Here is an 18832-nt window from a genome sequence, read left to right on the forward strand (position 1 = left end):
CCCCTTCCTTGCTGCAGGTATAAGTAAGCTGTGCCTGAACAAGGAAGGCGTCAGTGCTTTGGTTGTCTAACCTAGTTCCAGTTTGTCTCTCTCCTGTGGTTGTCTTCCAGGTTCCAGCTCCTGTCTCCAGACTTCTGCTATAGAGACCCGCACCAGCATTCCATCTGCGGTGTAGCCTGACTCTCCGATCCATTCTGGACTCACCTGTTTCCAGCTACAGCAATCACCTGCTTCCAGCCGAGCTTCCAGCAGTGTACAACTTCTCTTAAAGGGCCGGTGTCCTTTCTGCAGTTTACCACTCTCCACCGGTATTATTATTTCATCGCTCTCAAGTCAATCACCTGCTTCCAGCCCAGCTTCCAGCAGTGTACAGCTTCCCTTAAAGGGCCGGTGTCCTTTCTGCAGTTTACCACTCTCCACCGGTATTATTATTTCATCGCTCTCAAGTTCGTTTATTATTTAACTGGTTCCAGCCAGTATCCACTCCGTACCAACAACAGTCTGGTTCCAGCCAGTATCCACAGCAGCCGTTTTATCTTCAGCAGCCCAGCCTTTCCTGGAACACCAGCTGGTACGATCCTGGGTTCTCTCCATTGCTACAGTCAGGCCTGGTAAGGACTTTCCAACTAGAAGATTATTAGAACTGTCTCACACTACCAGTGCCTGTGGCCCTTGCCACCCTGTAGTACCCAGGAACTGTATTATTGCCCTGCTGACTTTTATGTTTTCTTATTTTCTGCTGTGTTACGGAGTTTGTCATAATAAACATCATTGACTTTTATCCTGGTTGTCGTGGTCACGCCTTCGGGCAGTTATTCTACATGTTACTTACATGTCTAGGGGTCTGATACAACCTCCCAGGTTCCGTTACATCTCAGCCCCTACAACTGAGGTTGCCTCCCGTCAACTCAGGCCCTCAGTTGTGACAGTAAGCACTGACCTAATGAATCCAGCCGGAGACCAGGATCAAGCGGCCAGGCCGATGCAAGAACTGGCAGCCCGACTTGAACATCAGGAGGCTGCACAGGGCCACATCATCCGCTGTCTCCAGGATCTCTCCATACGGCTGGATGGGATTCAAACGACCCTCCGTGGACCTGGCACGTCCGGTGCGTCCACTACAGTGACACCAGCTGTAACCCCACCCACCTTACCCATTTCCAGTCCACATCTTCATCTTCCAACGCCAGCAAAATTTGATGGATCTCCAAGGTTCTGCAGGGGATTTCTCAATCAATGTGAAATCCACTTTGAGCTTCTACCTGGCAATTTCTTCAGTGACCGTACCAAAATTGCCTATATCATCTCCCTTCTCAGTGGCTCAGCCCTTGACTGGGCATCACCTTTATGGGAGAAGTCTGATCCCCTGCTATCCTCCTATACTGACTTTGTAGCTACATTCAGGCGCATCTTCGACGAGCCAGGCCGGATAACATCTGCTTCATCTGAGATTCTTCGTTTACGCCAGGGAACACGTACCATGGGACAGTATCTTATACAGTTTAAAATCCTGGCATCCGAACTGGCATGGAACGACGAGGCCCTGTATGCTGCATTCTGGCATGGCTTGTCAGAACGCATCAAGGATGAGTTAGCTACCAGAGACTTGCCCTCTAAGTTGGATGAGCTAATTTCTCTTTGCACGAAGGTTGATCTACGTTTTAGAGAGAGAGCAACCGAGCGAGGAAGATCATCTACTCCTAAATCTTCTGCTCCTCCTTCTCGTCAACCATCTCCATCCAAGGATGAGCCTATGCAAATTAGTCGTTCCCGTCTATCTCCTGCTGAGCGCCGAAAACGTCTCTCTGAGTCTCTCTGTCTCTACTGTGCAGCTCCGTCGCACACTATCAATGCCTGTCCCAAACGTCCGGGACTCCAGATCCTAGCTCGCCAAGGAGAGGGCCGGCTAGGAGTGATGATCTCCTCTCCATCTCCTCATGACTGTAACCTCCCAGTGTCGCTCCAAATTGCTCAACGTTACAGGAACGTCATTGCCCTCCTTGATTCCGGAGCAGCTGGGAATTTCATAACCGAAGCTTATGTTAAACGGTGGTCCCTACCCACCGAGAGACTGTCCTCGTCCATCTCTTTGACTGCCGTGGATGGCAGCAAGATTTTTGACGCAGTCATTTCCTTAAGGACTCTTCCAGTTCGTCTGAGAGTGGGAGTTCTTCATTCTGAGTATATTTCTTTTTTAGTGATTCCAAGAGCCACACATCCAGTGGTTTTAGGCCTTCCATGGCTCCGTCTCCACAACCCATCAATTGACTGGACGACTACGCAAATACTGGCATGGGGTCCCTCCTGTGCTGAGACTTGTTTAGCCAAAGTTCTTCCTGTTTGTTCTTCCTTCCCCAGGTCAACTGATGTTCCGCCTCCTCCATATCAAGACTTCACGGATGTGTTCAGTAAAGCCTCTGCTGATATCCTTCCTCCTCATAGAGAATGGGACTGCCCAATCGACCTCATTCCAGGGAAGGTTCCACCGCGAGGCCGAACTTATCCGTTGTCTCTGCCCGAGACACACTCCATGGAAGAGTACATCAAAGAGAACCTGGCGAAGGGTTTCATCCGACCATCTTCTTCTCCAGCCGGCGCAGGCTTCTTCTTCGTTAAGAAGAAAGACGGTGGTCTGCGTCCGTGCATCGACTACAGGGGTCTGAACGACATTACCGTCAAGAACCGATACCCTTTACCCCTGATTACTGAGCTCTTTGATAGAGTTAGTGGTGCAACCATTTTCACAAAGCTGGACTTGAGGGGTGCCTACAATCTCATCCGAATCCGTGAGGGTGACGAGTGGAAGACCGCCTTTAACACCCGTGACGGACATTATGAGTACCTCGTCATGCCCTTCGGATTGAGCAACGCTCCAGCAGTCTTCCAGCACTTCGTGAATGAGATCTTCAGGGACATCTTGTACCGCCATGTCGTGGTTTATCTAGACGACATCCTCATCTTTGCTAATAATCTCGAAGATCATCGTTTCTGGGTAAAAGAGGTTCTTTCCCGTCTCCGTGTCAATCACCTCTATTGTAAATTGGAGAAGTGTGTGTTTGAAGTTAAAACCATTCCGTTTCTAGGTTACATTGTGTCCGGTTCCGGACTAGAGATGGATCCTGAAAAACTCCAAGCAATCCAGAATTGGCCTATACCCTTAAGCCTCAAAGGGGTCCAGAGGTTCTTAGGGTTCGCCAATTATTATAGAAAATTTATACGAGACTTTTCCACCATTGTGGCGCCTATCACTGCATTAACCAAGAAAGGTGCTAATCCGTCCAAGTGGTCCGAGGAAGCTACACAGGCCTTCCACCTTCTGAAGCAACGGTTCATCTCTGCACCAGTTCTGAAACAGCCTGACACCGACTCTCCTTTTATCTTAGAGGTAGATGCCTCCTCCGTTGGAGTAGGAGCAGTGTTATCCCAGAGGGCCAAAGATGGACATCTACATCCTTGCAGTTTCTTCTCCCGGAAGTTCTCCCCAGCTGAGCGCAACTATGCCATTGGCGATCAGGAGTTGCTAGCCATCAAGCTCGCTCTGGAGGAGTGGAGATACCTGTTGGAGGGAGCTTCCCACTCAATCACCATACTTACCGACCACAAAAATCTTTTATATCTCAAAGGCGCACCATGTCTCAACCCTCGTCAGGCCAGATGGGCACTTTTCTTTTCCAGATTTGACTTTAAACTCCAGTTCTGTCCGGGTTCTCAGAATCGTAAGGCCGATGCCCTTTCCCGCTCATGGGAGCAAGAAAATGAGTCCGAGTCTGCAGACAAGCATCCTATTATTAATCCGTTGGCATTCTCCACGGTAGGGATGGACTCTACGCCTCCACCAGGGAAAAGTTTTGTTAAGCCAGTTCTAAGGAAGAAGCTCATGCATTGGGCCCATGCTTCCCGTTTTGCTGGACATACAGGCATTCAGAAAACCCTTGAATTTATTTCTAGGTCCTACTGGTGGCCAACTCTGAAGAAGGACGTTATGGAATTTATTGCCTCCTGCCCAAAGTGTGCCCAACACAAAGTCTCCCGCCAGTCGCCTGCGGGGCAACTGGTTCCATTATCTGTTCCCCGTCGACCATGGACCCATTTGTCGATGGACTTTGTTTCCGATCTACCTATCTGCAACAAGTTTAATACCATCTGGGTGGTAGTTGACCGGTTCACCAAGATGGCACATTTCATCCCTCTCACCGGTCTTCCGTCAGCTTCCAAGTTGGCTCAAGTGTTTATACAAGAGATCTTCCGACTTCACGGTCTTCCTGAAGAGATCATCTCGGATCGTGGAGTACAATTTGTAGCCAAATTTTGGCGAAGTTTGTGTCAAGCCCTCCAAGTCAAGTTAAAGTTTTCCACGGCTTACCATCCTCAGACCAATGGTCAAACCGAGAGGGTGAATCAGGACTTGGAGGCCTTCCTCCGTATATATGTGTCTTCCTCTCAAGATGACTGGGTTCAACTCCTTCCTTGGGCCGAGTTCAGCCACAACAATCAATACCATTCCTCATCTTCTTCTACACCATTCTTCATTAATTATGGATTCCACCCTAAAGTCCCAGAATTCCAACCGCTTCCCGCAACTTCTGTTCCAGCAGTGGATGTCACCTTGCGTCAGTTTTCAAATAACTGGAAGAACGTCCGCGCAGCCCTGCTTAAAGCCTCATTCAGGTATAAAAAGTTTGCCGATAGGAAGCGTAGAGCGGTTCCTGCTCTCAAGGTGGGTGATCGTGTGTGGTTGTCCACGAAGAATTTGAGGTTGAGAGTTCCCAGCATGAAATTTGCACCTCGCTACATCGGACCCTTCAAGATTGAACAAGTCATCAATCCTGTTGCCTACAGGTTACAGTTACCATCCTTCTTGAAAATACCCAGGACATTTCATGTTTCTTTGTTGAAACCGCTGATCCTGAATCGGTTTCATTCCGCACTTCCTCCAGCTCCCAAAGTTCAGACTCAACGGGGAGTCGAGTACGAGGTGGCCAAGATTTTGGACTCACGTTTCCGTTACGGTCAGTTACAATACCTCATTGACTGGAAGGGCTATGGTCCTGAAGAACGCTCTTGGACCAATGCCTCAGACGTCCATGCTCCTGCCTTGGTCCGAAATTTCCACGCAAAGTTTCCTTTAAAGCCTAAGAAGTGTCCTGGGGCCACTCCTAAAGGGGGGGGTGCTGTCACGATCCGGGTATCTGGACGCCATTACTTACCCTTCAGATGCCTCCTAAGGCTGGCTCAGCATTCCAGGACCGGATCCCGCTGTTTCTGAGTTTCCACATGCAGAATGTCAGAGTGGTGATTTCATCAGCCGCGGCCTCCGCTGTGCCCGCGTGGTTAAATGTGCGCTTGTCAGTCTGGCGTCTCCTGTCTCCTGTGGCCGGCGTCGCCATTACTGTTTCAATTCTCACATGGATTACAAACCAAACTTCCCTCCAAGTGTCTGCATGGGCGCAGCCATCTTGGTTTTTGTCATCTGATCATTTCCACCAATCTGCTGTCTGTATTGTTGATTTGCATAATTGCCTAGCCAACCCCTTCCTTGCTGCAGGTATAAGTAAGCTGTGCCTGAACAAGGAAGGCGTCAGTGCTTTGGTTGTCTAACCTAGTTCCAGTTTGTCTCTCTCCTGTGGTTGTCTTCCAGGTTCCAGCTCCTGTCTCCAGACTTCTGCTATAGAGACCCGCACCAGCATTCCATCTGCGGTGTAGCCTGACTCTCCGATCCATTCTGGACTCACCTGTTTCCAGCTACAGCAATCACCTGCTTCCAGCCGAGCTTCCAGCAGTGTACAACTTCTCTTAAAGGGCCGGTGTCCTTTCTGCAGTTTACCACTCTCCACCGGTATTATTATTTCATCGCTCTCAAGTCAATCACCTGCTTCCAGCCCAGCTTCCAGCAGTGTACAGCTTCCCTTAAAGGGCCGGTGTCCTTTCTGCAGTTTACCACTCTCCACCGGTATTATTATTTCATCGCTCTCAAGTTCGTTTATTATTTAACTGGTTCCAGCCAGTATCCACTCCGTACCAACAACAATCTGGTTCCAGCCAGTATCCACAGCAGCCGTTTTATCTTCAGCAGCCCAGCCTTTCCTGGAACACCAGCTGGTACGATCCTGGGTTCTCTCCATTGCTACAGTCAGGCCTGGTAAGGACTTTCCAACTAGAAGATTATTAGAACTGTCTCACACTACCAGTGCCTGTGGCCCTTGCCACCCTGTAGTACCCAGGAACTGTATTATTGCCCTGCTGACTTTTATGTTTTCTTATTTTCTGCTGTGTTACGGAGTTTGTCATAATAAACATCATTGACTTTTATCCTGGTTGTCGTGGTCACGCCTTCGGGCAGTTATTCTACATGTTACTTACATGTCTAGGGGTCTGATACAACCTCCCAGGTTCCGTTACATCTCAGCCCCTACAACTGAGGTTGCCTCCCGTCAACTCAGGCCCTCAGTTGTGACACTCTCACGATCATCTCCAATGCACGAGTGAAAAATGGCGCGGCTTCTTATGTAGAATACGAATCTCTCGAGAATCCGACCGCGGGATGATGACGTTCGGGCGCGCTCGGGTTAACCGAGCAAGACGGGAGGATCCGAGTCTGCCTCGAACCCGTGTAAAATGGGTGAAGTTCGGGGGGGTTCTGATCCCGAGGATCCGAACCCGCTCATCACTAACTGCAACCATTATAAATACACCAGTGACCACTCTATACAAGGTTAGCATCATTTTCCTTTACTCACAGTTAGTATATAGTATTTTAGTTACACAAATGTTGGAAAAATAGAATAAACATAATGCTAAGGGTTAACTTAGTACAAATATGTATGTGTTCACACTTCAAATAAAAAAAGCTAACATTCCCTTTATGACACACACACCTACAACCAGGACCAACCAATGTGCCTACCCATGAGGTGCAATAATTACCAAAAATGGGATTGGCACCACAAAGGTGTATTCGAATCTGAGTCCTAATGAAGAAAGGTCTCCTGTCGAGACCCTGAGAGTAGTCTGTTAAAGAAAAAATACTCTCTGGTACTAATAGGCACACTCAGGGGTTAAAGTGGGGGGAAATGGGGTGGAACTGGGTTCCAACACTTATAATGGTAGGTGGAACTAGTTCCACATCCTCCTCAGCCTTGCACAGTAACTCCAACAGGAAAGTCCGCTCCACCACCCTTGTCAATAGATGATGCTGGCTGCACTGGTGTCACTGACGAGCTACAGCTACCTCCCCCTTCCTCAGGTCCTGGCAGCTCCATGGTCCTCTACCTGCGGTCAGCCCCTCCTGGTACTCACATAAGCTGTGTCTGTAGGATGGCATTCATCCCCTCCTGAGGTGCCAGTGGCTTCCTTTTCTGGCACAGCACATGTGATGTCATGCCATCACTGCTGCTGAAGTGAAGAAGAGCCACAAAGAGGAGCAGGCTCTGTGCAGGCCGAACACAAGGTGAGAGGGGGCTGGAGGTACACAGAGAGGCAGGAAATCTACTGGAGGGACACAGGGCATTGAGCTGCTGGAGCGACACAAGCAGTGAGCTGCTGGAGTGACAGAGGCAGAGATTTGTATAAGGGGCACTGCTGTGGGCATTATGTGTATAAGTGTCACTACTGTGGGCATTATGTGTAAGGGGCACTACTACTGTGGGCATTGTGTATAAGGGACACTACTGAGTGATGCAGCATGAATAATGGGCACTAATGATTGTAATGTGAATAAGGGGCACTACTATGTGGTGTGATATGAATCAGGGGCACTATGTGTGGTTTAATGCAAATAAGATTGTTCTACTGTGAGTCATAATTTGAATTGGGGGGTACCATTGTGTGGCCACACCCATCCTTTTTTGCATCCAGGGTGTGCCTAATCTCTAGAACAGGTCCTGGCTTCGCCTTATGAAAGGGGGAGGGGGGGGAGTAGGTGTTGGGGGAAATAAGTTCCACCACCTCTGTAAAACCACCTTTAAGCACTGGGCACACTTATAAAATGTTTTTAAAAATCCACCAGAGATAGTGGGGTATATTCAATTAAAGTCGGATCCATTCCGACATGTATTTGTCAGAATGGATCCGACAACCCCTATTCAATCCCATCTAAAATTCGACTTTTTCAAGTCGAATTTAGATGGGACCCAGAGGAGGAGAGGGGGGGGGGGGAGCCGTGGGGGGACAGCTGGCGGCAGCCATTGGAGATCAGCCCTGCAGCAGGATGTCACTCAGCCGCCCGACCTCACGGCAGCTTCCACCCGGCTCCAGCAGCGTGCTGGAGCCGGGTGGAAGCTGCCGTGAGGTCGGGCGGGTGAGTGACATCCAGCTGCAGCACTACTGTAGCGTTGATCTCCCTGTATGCCCGCCGGCTGTCCCCCCGTCTCCCTGCGGCTGTCCCCCCTCGCCTCCTCCGGGTCCATATCTCAGTACGACATCATTTTGATGTCAGATTGAGATGGTCGAAAAGGGGGCCAAAACCTGTTGTATTTGGCCCCGTTTTCGACATTAACACGTGGATCGGCAGCTATTCTGCCGATCCACGTGCTTTTCGACAAGTCGATTTTATCGACTTGTTGAAAAATTTTGCTAAATATTGAATATGTCGAATCAGGATTCAACCAAACAAAGTAGAAAACTGCCGTCTTTTTGACAGACGGCAGTTTTTGACTTCAATTGAATATACCTCAGTATATATGACAATGTGATTCTGTTTAAAAAATATACTATGCAGTAGATACACTTTAGGTAGTGCCTATGACACTTTAATTCTATTTGGCCAATACCCCTGTTTGCAATAAATGTGAGTTACCTATAAAAGTGGTGTCTTTGACACTGATACTGAATAGAACAAGTACTGTACATTACAAACAGAGGATAAAATCTGAAACAATTGTTTATTTGTATTTAGAGTCAAGCAAATATACCTGGCTTTTTTAAATAGTTAGCAAATTGTCATGGAGATTAATTTATTAACAGTTTCTTATATAGCATAGCATATTCTGTTGCACTTTACAATTGTAAATATCGCAATATACAGTATATTTTTCTAACTATTTAACACAATAGATTACATCTAAAAAGTTATAAGAAAAACATCATAAGATAAAATGGAAATACGATCACACAAAATCATAGTAAAAAAATAAATGGTATAAAATGCACAAATATAAAGATTAACATAAAAATTTGCAAAAAGTCTCATTAAAATCTGCTATGCATTTCATGGTGCCAGTCCGCTCATTAGTTCAGGCACTCTGAGAGTGAATGAATGCAATCTGGAAAAATGTGGGTATAAATAGGTAGGACCAGGGCCGGATTAAGGTTGGTGGGGGCCCAGGTCAACGGAGGTTGTGGGGGCCCCCACCAGTAAAGTTGCTGGCAAAGCCGTGTAGCGATCCCACAAGACTGTGCATGGAGGAGCTCCTTGGCGGCTGCTGTTAATTAACAGCTGAGCTGCTAGACGGACACTCCTCTAAAGCAGTGGGTGGGGGCCCTTGATGTGTGGTGGCACCGGGACGGCTGCCCCGTGTCGTCCCTAGCTTAATCTGGCTCTGGGTAGGAGACAACTCAAAAAGTGAGGGAGTAGTAGAAGATCTCAGAGGTAGTTCATAAGATGAAGTGCAAATGGAATAAAAAACTAAGACATAGGGGTAAATGCAATACCTGCGCCTTACAGGCATCAGTGAGATTCCAGTAAGTCTGCAAGTGTTTTAAAGTGGCAATCATTGACAGTGTATCTGGAAAGTATTCACAGTGCTTCACTTTTTCCACATTTTGTTATGTTACAGCCTTATTCCAAACTAGAATAAATTCATTTTTTCCCTCAAAATTCTACACACAATACCCCATAATGACAACGTGAAAAAAGTTTTTGGGGAGATTTTTGCAAATTTATTAAAAATAAAAAACTAAGAAATCACATGTACATAAGTATTCACAGCCTTTGCTTAATACTTTGTTAATGCACCTTTGGCAGCAATTACAGCCTCAAGTCTTTTTGAATATGATGCCACAAGCTTGGCACACCTATCTTGACCTCTTTGCAGCACCTCTTAAGCTCCATCAGGTTGGATGGGAAGCGTCGATGCACAGCCATTTTCAGATCTCTAGAGATGTTCAATCTGATTCAAGTCTGGGCTCTGGTTGGACCACTCAAGGACATTCACAGAGTTGTCCTGAAGCCACTCCTTTGATATCTTGGCTGTGTGCTTAGGGTCGTTGTCCTGCTGAAAGACCCCAGTCTGAGGTCAAGAGTGCACTGGAGCAGGTTTTCATCCAGGATGTCTCTATACATTGCTGCATTCATCTTTCCCTCTATCCTGACTAGTCTCCCAGTTCCTGCCGCTGAAAAACATCCCCACAGCATGATCCTGCCATCACCATGCTTCACTGTAGGGATGGTATTGGCCTGGTGATGAGCGGTGCCTGGCTTCCTCCAAACATGACGCTTGGCATTCACGCCAAAGAGTTCAATCTTTGTCTCATCAGACCAGAGACTTTTGTTTCTCATGGTCTGAAAGTCCTTCAGGTGCATTTTGGAAAACTCCAGGTGGGCTGCCATGAGCTTTTTACTATGGAGTGGCTTCTGTCTGGCCATTCTAGCATACAGGCCTGATTGGTGGATTGCTGCAGAGATGGTTGTTCTTCTAGAGGGTTCTCCTCTCTCCACAGATGAATGATGTAGCTCTGACAGAGTGACCATCGGGTTCTTGGTCTCCTCCCAGACTAGGGCCCTTCTCCGCCGATCGCTCAGTTTAGATGGCCGGCCAGCTCTAGGAAGAGTCCTGGTGGTTCCGAACTTCTTCCATTTACGGATGATGGAGCCCACTGTGCTCATTGGGACTTTCAAAGCAGCAGAATTTTTTCTGTACACTTCTGTATACTTATGTACATGTGATTTCTTAGTTTTTCATTTTTAATAAATTTGCAAAACTATCAAAAAAACTTTTTTCACTTGTCATTATCAGGTATTGGGCCTAATTCAGAGTTGATCGCAGCAGCAAATTTGTTAGCAGTTGGGCAAAACCATGTGCACTGCAGAGGGGGGGGGGGTGCAGATATAACATGTGCAGAGAGAGTTAGATTTACTTGGGGTGTGTTCAAACTGAAATCTAAATTGCAGTGTTAAAATAAAGCAGGCAGTATTTACCCTGCACAGAAACAAAATAACCCACCCAAATCTAACTCTCTCTGCAAATGTTATATCTGCCATACCTGCAGTGCACATGGGGGGTAATTCCAAGTTGATCGCAGCAGGATTTTTGATAGCAATTGAGGAAAACCATGTGCACTGCAGGGGAGGCAGATATAACGTGCAGAAAGAGTTAGATTTGGGTGGGTTATTTTATTTCTGTGCAGGGTAAATACTGGCTGCTTTATTTTTAAACTGCAAATTAGATTGCAGATTGAACACACCCCACCCAAATCTAACTCTCTCTGCACATTTTATATCTGCCTCCCCTGCAGTGCACATGGGAGGTCATTCCGAGTTGTTCGCTCGCAAGCGGATTTTAGCAGATTTGCTCATGCTAAGCCGCCGCCTACTGGGAGTGAATCTTAGCATCTTAAAATTGCGAACGATGTATTCGCAATATTGCGATTACACACCTCGTAGCAGTTTCTGAGTAGCTCCAGACTTACTCGGCATCTGCGATCATTTCACTGCTTGTCGTTCCTGGTTTGACGTCACAAACACACCCAGCGTTCGCCCAGACACTCCCCCGTTTCTCCGGCCACTCCTGCGTTTTTTCCGGAAACGGTAGCGTTTTTTCCCACACGCCCATAAAACGGCCTGTTTCCTGTCAATCACATTACGATCGCCAGAACGATGAAAATGCCGTGAGTAAAATTCCTAAGTGCATAGCAAATTTACTTGGCGCAGTCGCAGTGCGGACATTGCGCATGCGCATTAAGCGGAAAATCGCTGCGATGCGAAGATTTTTACTGAGCGAACAACTCGGAATGACCTCCATGGTTTTGCCCAATTGCTAACAAAAATCCTGCTGCGATCAACTTGGAATTACCCCCATGGTTTTGCCCAACTTCTAACAAATTTGCTGCTGCAATCAACTCTGAATTACCCCCATTGTGTGTAGAATTTTGATGGGAAAAAAATATTTATTCCAGTATGGAAAAGGCTGTAACATAACAAAATGTGGAAAAAGTTTAGCACTGTGAATACTTTCCAGATGCACTGTAAAAGGCAAAACCAGCCCAGTTTTGCCACTTAAATGATTGCCACTTTCACACATCATCAAGATTCACCAGGATTTCGCGACTACCTGCAAGTCGCAAACTATTTCATTTACCCCATAACATTGCAAAGGTTGATGTGGAGGATATAATGGACAATTATGAATAGTAATTTAGGGGTCTATTTACTAAGCCTTGGATGGAGATAAAGTCCCAGCCAATCGGCTCCTAACTGTCATGTCACAGGCTGAGTTTGAAAAATGACAGTTAGGAGCTGATTGGCTGGTACTTTATCTCCAGACACTTTATCTCCATCCAAGTCTTTGTAAATAGACCACTTAGTTTGATAAAGTAATAAGGAGAGTAATTACTATAAATATATACAGGTAGAGTATCCCTTATCCAAAATGCTTGGGACCAGAGGTATTTTGGATATCGGATTTTTCCGTATTTTGGAATAATTGCATACCATAATGAGATATCATGGTGATGGGACCTAAGTCCAGTGGCGTAACTACTGCCCCCGCAGTCCTCGCGGTGGCTTGGGGGCGAGGGGCTGCGGGGGCGCCACTGACTTAGAACAGATTGACATGCGGACGAGCGTCCGCATGTCAATCTGTGGTCTCCCTGCTGTGTTGGAGGGACACGGAACGCACATCGCGCGTCTCTCCTGTGTCCCTCCCTGGCTCTCCCCCGGCCGGTCTAAGGAAGTGCCGTTCGTGAGCTCTGATTGGCTCACGAACCGGCACTTCCTTTATTAGACCAGCCGGGGGGAGAGCCAGGAGGGTCGCAGGAGAGACGCGCTCCGTGTCCCTCCAACACATATGGGGGGGGGAGCAAGCACTTGGGGCATATACCTGGCACTGTGGGCATATACCTGGCACTGGGGGCATATACCTGGCACTGTGGGCATATACCTGGCACTGGGGGCATATACCTGGCACTGTGGGGGGAAGATCTGGCACTTGGGGCATATACCTGGCACTGTGGGGGGCAGATCTGGCACTGGGGGCATATACCTGGCACTGTGGGGGGCAGATCTGGCACTGGGGGCATATACCTGGCACTGTGGGGGGCAGATCTGGCACTGGGGGCATATACCTGGCACTGTGGGGGGGGAGATCTGGCACTGGGGGCATATACCTGGCACTGTGGGGGGCAGATCTGGCACTGGGGGCATATACCTGGCACTGTGGGGGGAAGATATGGCACTGGGGGCATATACCTGGCACTGTGGGGGCAGATCTGGCACTGGGGGCATATACCTGGCACTGTGGGGGGAAGATCTGGCACTGGAGGCATATACCTGGCACTGTGGGGGAATATCTGGCACTGGGGGCATATACCTGGAACTGTGGGGGAATATTTGGCACTGGGGGGAGCAGGCACTGAGGGGGCATATGTGGCACTGTGGGGGAATATTTGGCACTGGGGGGAGCAGGCACTGAGGGGGCATATGTGGCACTGGGGGGGGGTATGTGTGGCACTGGGGGCATGTACCTGGCACTGTGGGGGAATATCTGGCACTAGGGGCATATACCTGGCACTGTGGGGGGCAGATCTGGCACTGGGGGCATATACCTGGCACTGTGGGGGGAAGATCTGGCACTGGGGGCATATACCTGGCACTGTGGGGGCAGATCTGGCACTGGGGGCATATACCTGGCACTGTGGGGAGAAGATCTGGCACTGGAGGCATATACCTGGCACTGTGGGGGAATATCTGGCACTGGGGGCATATACCTGGCACTGTGGGGGAATATTTGGCACTGGGGGGAGCAGGCACTGAGGGGGCATATGTGGCACTGTGGGGGAATATTTGGCACTGGGGGGAGCAGGCACTGAGGGGGCATATGTGGCACTGGGGGGGGGGGGGTATATGTGGCACTGGGGGCATGTACCTGGCACTGTGGGGGAATATCTGGCACTAGGGACATATACCTGGCACTGTGGGGGAATATCTGGCACTGGGGGCATATGTGGCACTGGGAGCATGGCCCTAGCAACAAGCACTACCCCCTAGCAACGAACATGACACCCAGTGCATGAAACCCCTGGCAACGAGCATGACACCCTGAGCATGAAAACCCCTGGCACCGTGCATGGAACCAAGAGCATGAAACCCCTGGCAACGAGCAGGTAATTTAAAAGTAATTAGAAGCCTTACTGTAGAACTTAATGTGTAATGGGCATTACGGTGTGTGTCATAATGTATCAGGCATTACGGTGTGTTGTATACTATATCACGGGCATTGTGGTATGTGGTATAATGTCTCAGGATCATTGTGGTGTGTGTCATACTGTGTCACAGACATTGTATGTGCTATAATGTATCAGGGGCATTGCAGTGTGTAGCATAATGTATAACGGGCATTGCGATTCCTGTCATAATGTGTCACAGGCATTACGGTGTGTGGCATAATGTGTCACAGGCATTACGGTGTGTGGCATAATGTGTCGGGGGCATTATGGTGTGTGCATATTGTGTCATGTGCATTGTTGTGTGTGGAATAATGTCTAAGGGCCATTGCAGTATGTGGAATAATGTATACTGGGCATTACTATAAGGAGGAAAAATGACAAATAATGTAAGGGGCATGAATCAGCATTATTTTTCTTTCCTGTGGTGGCCAACGTCTGGGCGTGCAGGTTGCAAAACTGGGGTATAAGGTAGTCTTTTCCTGCACTGCCACGCCCTCCACGCAAAGCCACGCCCATTTCGACAAAGCCACACACCCTTTTTGCCGGCATTTTTCTACCTTTGCTAGTGCCAATTACGGGGTTATGGGGGGGGGGGGGGGGGGGGGGGGCGCCGAAGGATTTTTTGGCTTGGGGGAGAAAAATTTCTAGTTACGCCACTCCCTAAGTCTAAGCACAGAATGCATTTATGTTACATATACACCTTATACACACAGCCTGAAGGTCATTTTAGCCAATATTTTTTATAACTTTGTGCATTAAACAAAGTGTGTCTACATTCACACAATTCATTTATGTTTCATATACACCTTATATATGCTTATATATATTGCTGCTATGATCAGATCTGAATTAGGCCCAATGTATAGATGGGTCCTCTCTCATCCTTGCTGCAAAATCTATGTATTCAAGCATTCACAGCAGCTGCCAGGTACATTCCCAATGGAGCCAGGTACATACGCACATGCCCACGCACAGCAGCGGACACACTGGTCATGGCAAGTGACCGCGACTGTGAATAATCACGGGTCGAATAACCGTGAACACATCTTTACAGTATATGTGATGCAGAGATAAGATGGTTAATTGAATGCAATGCAAAAGGTGACATAACTGTATAGGTAAAATTAAGAAGCAGGGAAAGGCTGATATAATAAAAGGGATATTTGAATTAAATCAATAGTGCCTGTGGCAGTAGGGAAAAAGGTACCTGGTACAAGGAAAATGGACACATTAATCGACATATTACGATAAGTGTATAATTATGTAGTTGAAAGTGCAAATAAGATAAAGCGAAAGGTAAACATACATAACAAAAGATAATAGAAAATGCAAATATAAAAAAAAAAGTAAAGACGTGTCATCCAAAAAACTGGTATGCTATATTAATGTATAGAATAAAGAAAAGTACAAATAGCATATATAAACATAAAAGCATAAATACAAAAGTCATAATTTTGCTTGAAAGTAGTAATTCATGACAGCCGGAACAAATCCTCTACAAGTACTATAGCAGTAAAGCTCACTTTTTGTAATGAATCAAGGAGTATGATCATTTGAACTACAGTATTATATCGGTACTATAGCAATGAACAAAGATTTTAGTGCAACAGCTCCAACCATGCAAAGCTGTTAAACACAATGTTTAAAACTTACTGTGCATATCGTAGGTTATCTTGTATTTGGCAGACTGCAGTCTTTACTCTGTTGTTTGCAGTGGCCCCAGCAGTAATATGGAAATTTCCATCTCCAGTCAAGTCACATCTCTATGTTTCTAAAACAACATTATAACATACAGTTAATTTGGATAGATATTTAAAGTAAGCCTTATATTATTTGTAGATGACAATTCATCTATAACCATCAATGCTACTGCATTATCTAAGTCACCCTTGTTTCCTTTCTTACAGTATAATATGTTCCGGATATTGCTTTGTGGCAAAAAAGCAGAAGTATGATTTTCACAAAGAGGGACAAGAACAAACATCCCCTCCCACATAGTGTAGTACTGTATGTAAATAACACAGGACAGAAAAACTGCAAATATATATATATATATATATATATATATATATATATATATATATAAAATGGGGGGATAGGGATAGAGGCAACAAGTGCGGCTAAAAAAACAGTGTTTTTACGTGTTTTAAAAACGCCAAAAGATGTTATAAACGCGTTGGGCCTGTATTGACGAAACGCGTTGGACCTGTATTGACCACCCACTGCTTTCAAGTTAAGTTTTGAATTCCTAACCATTTATTACTTTTGTATTGTTTTATATAGAACAATTTTCTTGTATTTTAAAACCCCCTTTTTTTTAAACTGTTTTTACTCTCATATATATTAAAAATTATTTTTATAATTTTATAACATCTTTTGGCGTTTGTAAAACACGTAAAAACACTGTTTTTTTTAGCCGCACTTGTCGCCTCTATCCCTATCCCCCCATTTCCTATACTTTTTAACAATACTATACCAGTGTTGCATTTTTAGGGTTGGGCTGACACCATTTTATAAGGTTACGTGGGCTTTTAGCGTTTTTATTGAAATTTTATAGTTTATTTATATAGCTTTTACTGAGATTTTTCGCCTCACAAGTGGCGCTATACCATCTCTTTGCACACATATATATATATATATATATATATATATATATATATTGTATTGTCCACACTCACTGTTTCCATGTCATATTCGGAGGTGCTCCGCAAGGGCTTAAAGAAGCCAAGAGACAAACATAATTCGGGTATAGGCACTCACCACAATTCCATCAATAAGACTTTATTGTTACTCACAGGTACTTCATCCATGGGTTGATAACCCATATGATGAAGTACCTGTGAGAAACAATAAAGTCTAATTGATGGAATTGTGGTGAGTGCCTATACCCGAATTTTGTTTTTTTATATATATATATATATATATATATATATATATATAAATCATTCAAAGACGGGTGGCACTCACGAGGACTTTTCACAGCAGAAAGAAATAACGAGAGAGACTGAGCTCTGGTAACGTTTCAGCTATATTCTAGCTTTCGTCAGACGATCAGTCAGTCAGTCAGCCGGTCAGTTTGGAATATATATATATATATAAAAAAAATTTCAATTTCACCTTGACTAAGTGGCGTGCAAGCATCGAAATGTCGGCTTCATTGATGTTCTAATTAGAGATGAGTGGGTCCGGTTCTCCGAGAAACGGACCAACCCGAACATCACGATCCGAGTCCGGATATGAGTGCGGTCCGGGACTTCCTGACTTACTCTTCCTGACTACCCAAATTGGATTCTTGCAGGTTATGTATTCTATAAAGGTCCCCAGTGATTGGCGCCATCTTCACTCCGGCTGTGGAGTATACTGGATGGATGTGTCCGTCTCAATACTGCATTGTCTGGCATGGGGCGGGTGCTCTGTCTGCTGTATCTGAAAGGGGTGCTCTATCTGCTGTATCTGAAAGGGGTGCTCTGCTGTATCAGTCCGGGGGGGGGGGGGGGTGCTCTGTCTGCTGTATCTGAAATGGGTGCTCGGTGTGCTGTATCAAAAAGGGGTGCTCTGCTGTATCAGTCCAGATGGGGTACTCTGTCTGCTGTATCTGAAAAGGGTGCCATCCTGTCTGCCACCTGTCTGCCATTTTGTTTGCTATATGTGCCATGTTGGAAGTTTACGTGCCACATGTTTGTGCCACCCACAGCTGTTGCTTAGTTTAGACATCCAACTACCTTGGTGCAACCTTTTGGCGACTGTAGTACTGGTCGCACAGGTTAATGACTATTGTGAGAATGACCCCTATTTATATTATCCAAAACACGTCTGTGTTATTCATAACCATTTAGGGGGTGCTACCACAGGCAAAATAAATCTGCAAGAGAGAGAAAGGAGCCTCAATTAATCTCAGTGGTCTGGGCATATGATCTAGCCTGCTTCACTGAGATTGATTGAGACTCCCTGGGATGATGACGTAGGGAGGCTCGGTGAGGGCCAGTCACGTGACCTACACGTCGATGGGCGGGCTGTCGTCGCGTCACTGGATACGTTGTTAGGATAAGGAATCTCTATTGGCGGATTGCGGCAACCGCCGGTATTTAGGGTTGAACCTGGAGGCAATCTGGTTCTGCCTCTGATGAAGCGAACAGCGAAGCGTGCGTCAGGCTAGCTGCGCACTTTAGATAGTCACCGGACAATGTTAGATTAGGAAGGATTATAATCGAGTGAAGAGTGTCTTATCCCATGCAAGCTGCGGGGATATGAACAGGAAACAGTTTAACTAGAAACTAATGTTAGACTCTATTGTGTATATTGAAACACACTGTGTATAGCGAATGATATGTGTAAAGTGTTCTTTAAAGACGCAGTACTCAGTTCTGATATGAACAACATCGGACACCCGATGTACAAATATATATATTGAAAAGTGCCAAATAAAGGACTGAATACACATTAGGACATCAGT

The 18832-nt window shown here is 46.4% G+C and overlaps 1 protein-coding gene across 5 annotated transcripts in view; it reads right to left on the reverse strand.

Annotated features, from left to right (window-relative positions):
- Window positions 1–18832, reverse strand: part of LOC134957945 (beta-1,3-galactosyltransferase 2-like) — a 492768-nt gene that overhangs the window by 232823 nt on the left and 241113 nt on the right. For all 5 annotated transcript variants that reach the window (XR_010186808.1, XR_010186809.1, XM_063940198.1 and 2 more), the window contains one exon: window positions 16033–16150. The gene's annotated coding sequence lies outside the window, so the exon portion shown is untranslated. The remainder of the gene's footprint in view (window positions 1–16032; window positions 16151–18832) is intronic.

Source organism: Pseudophryne corroboree, chromosome 9, assembly GCF_028390025.1.
Source record: "Pseudophryne corroboree isolate aPseCor3 chromosome 9, aPseCor3.hap2, whole genome shotgun sequence".
Classification (NCBI taxonomy): domain Eukaryota; kingdom Metazoa; phylum Chordata; class Amphibia; order Anura; family Myobatrachidae; genus Pseudophryne; species Pseudophryne corroboree.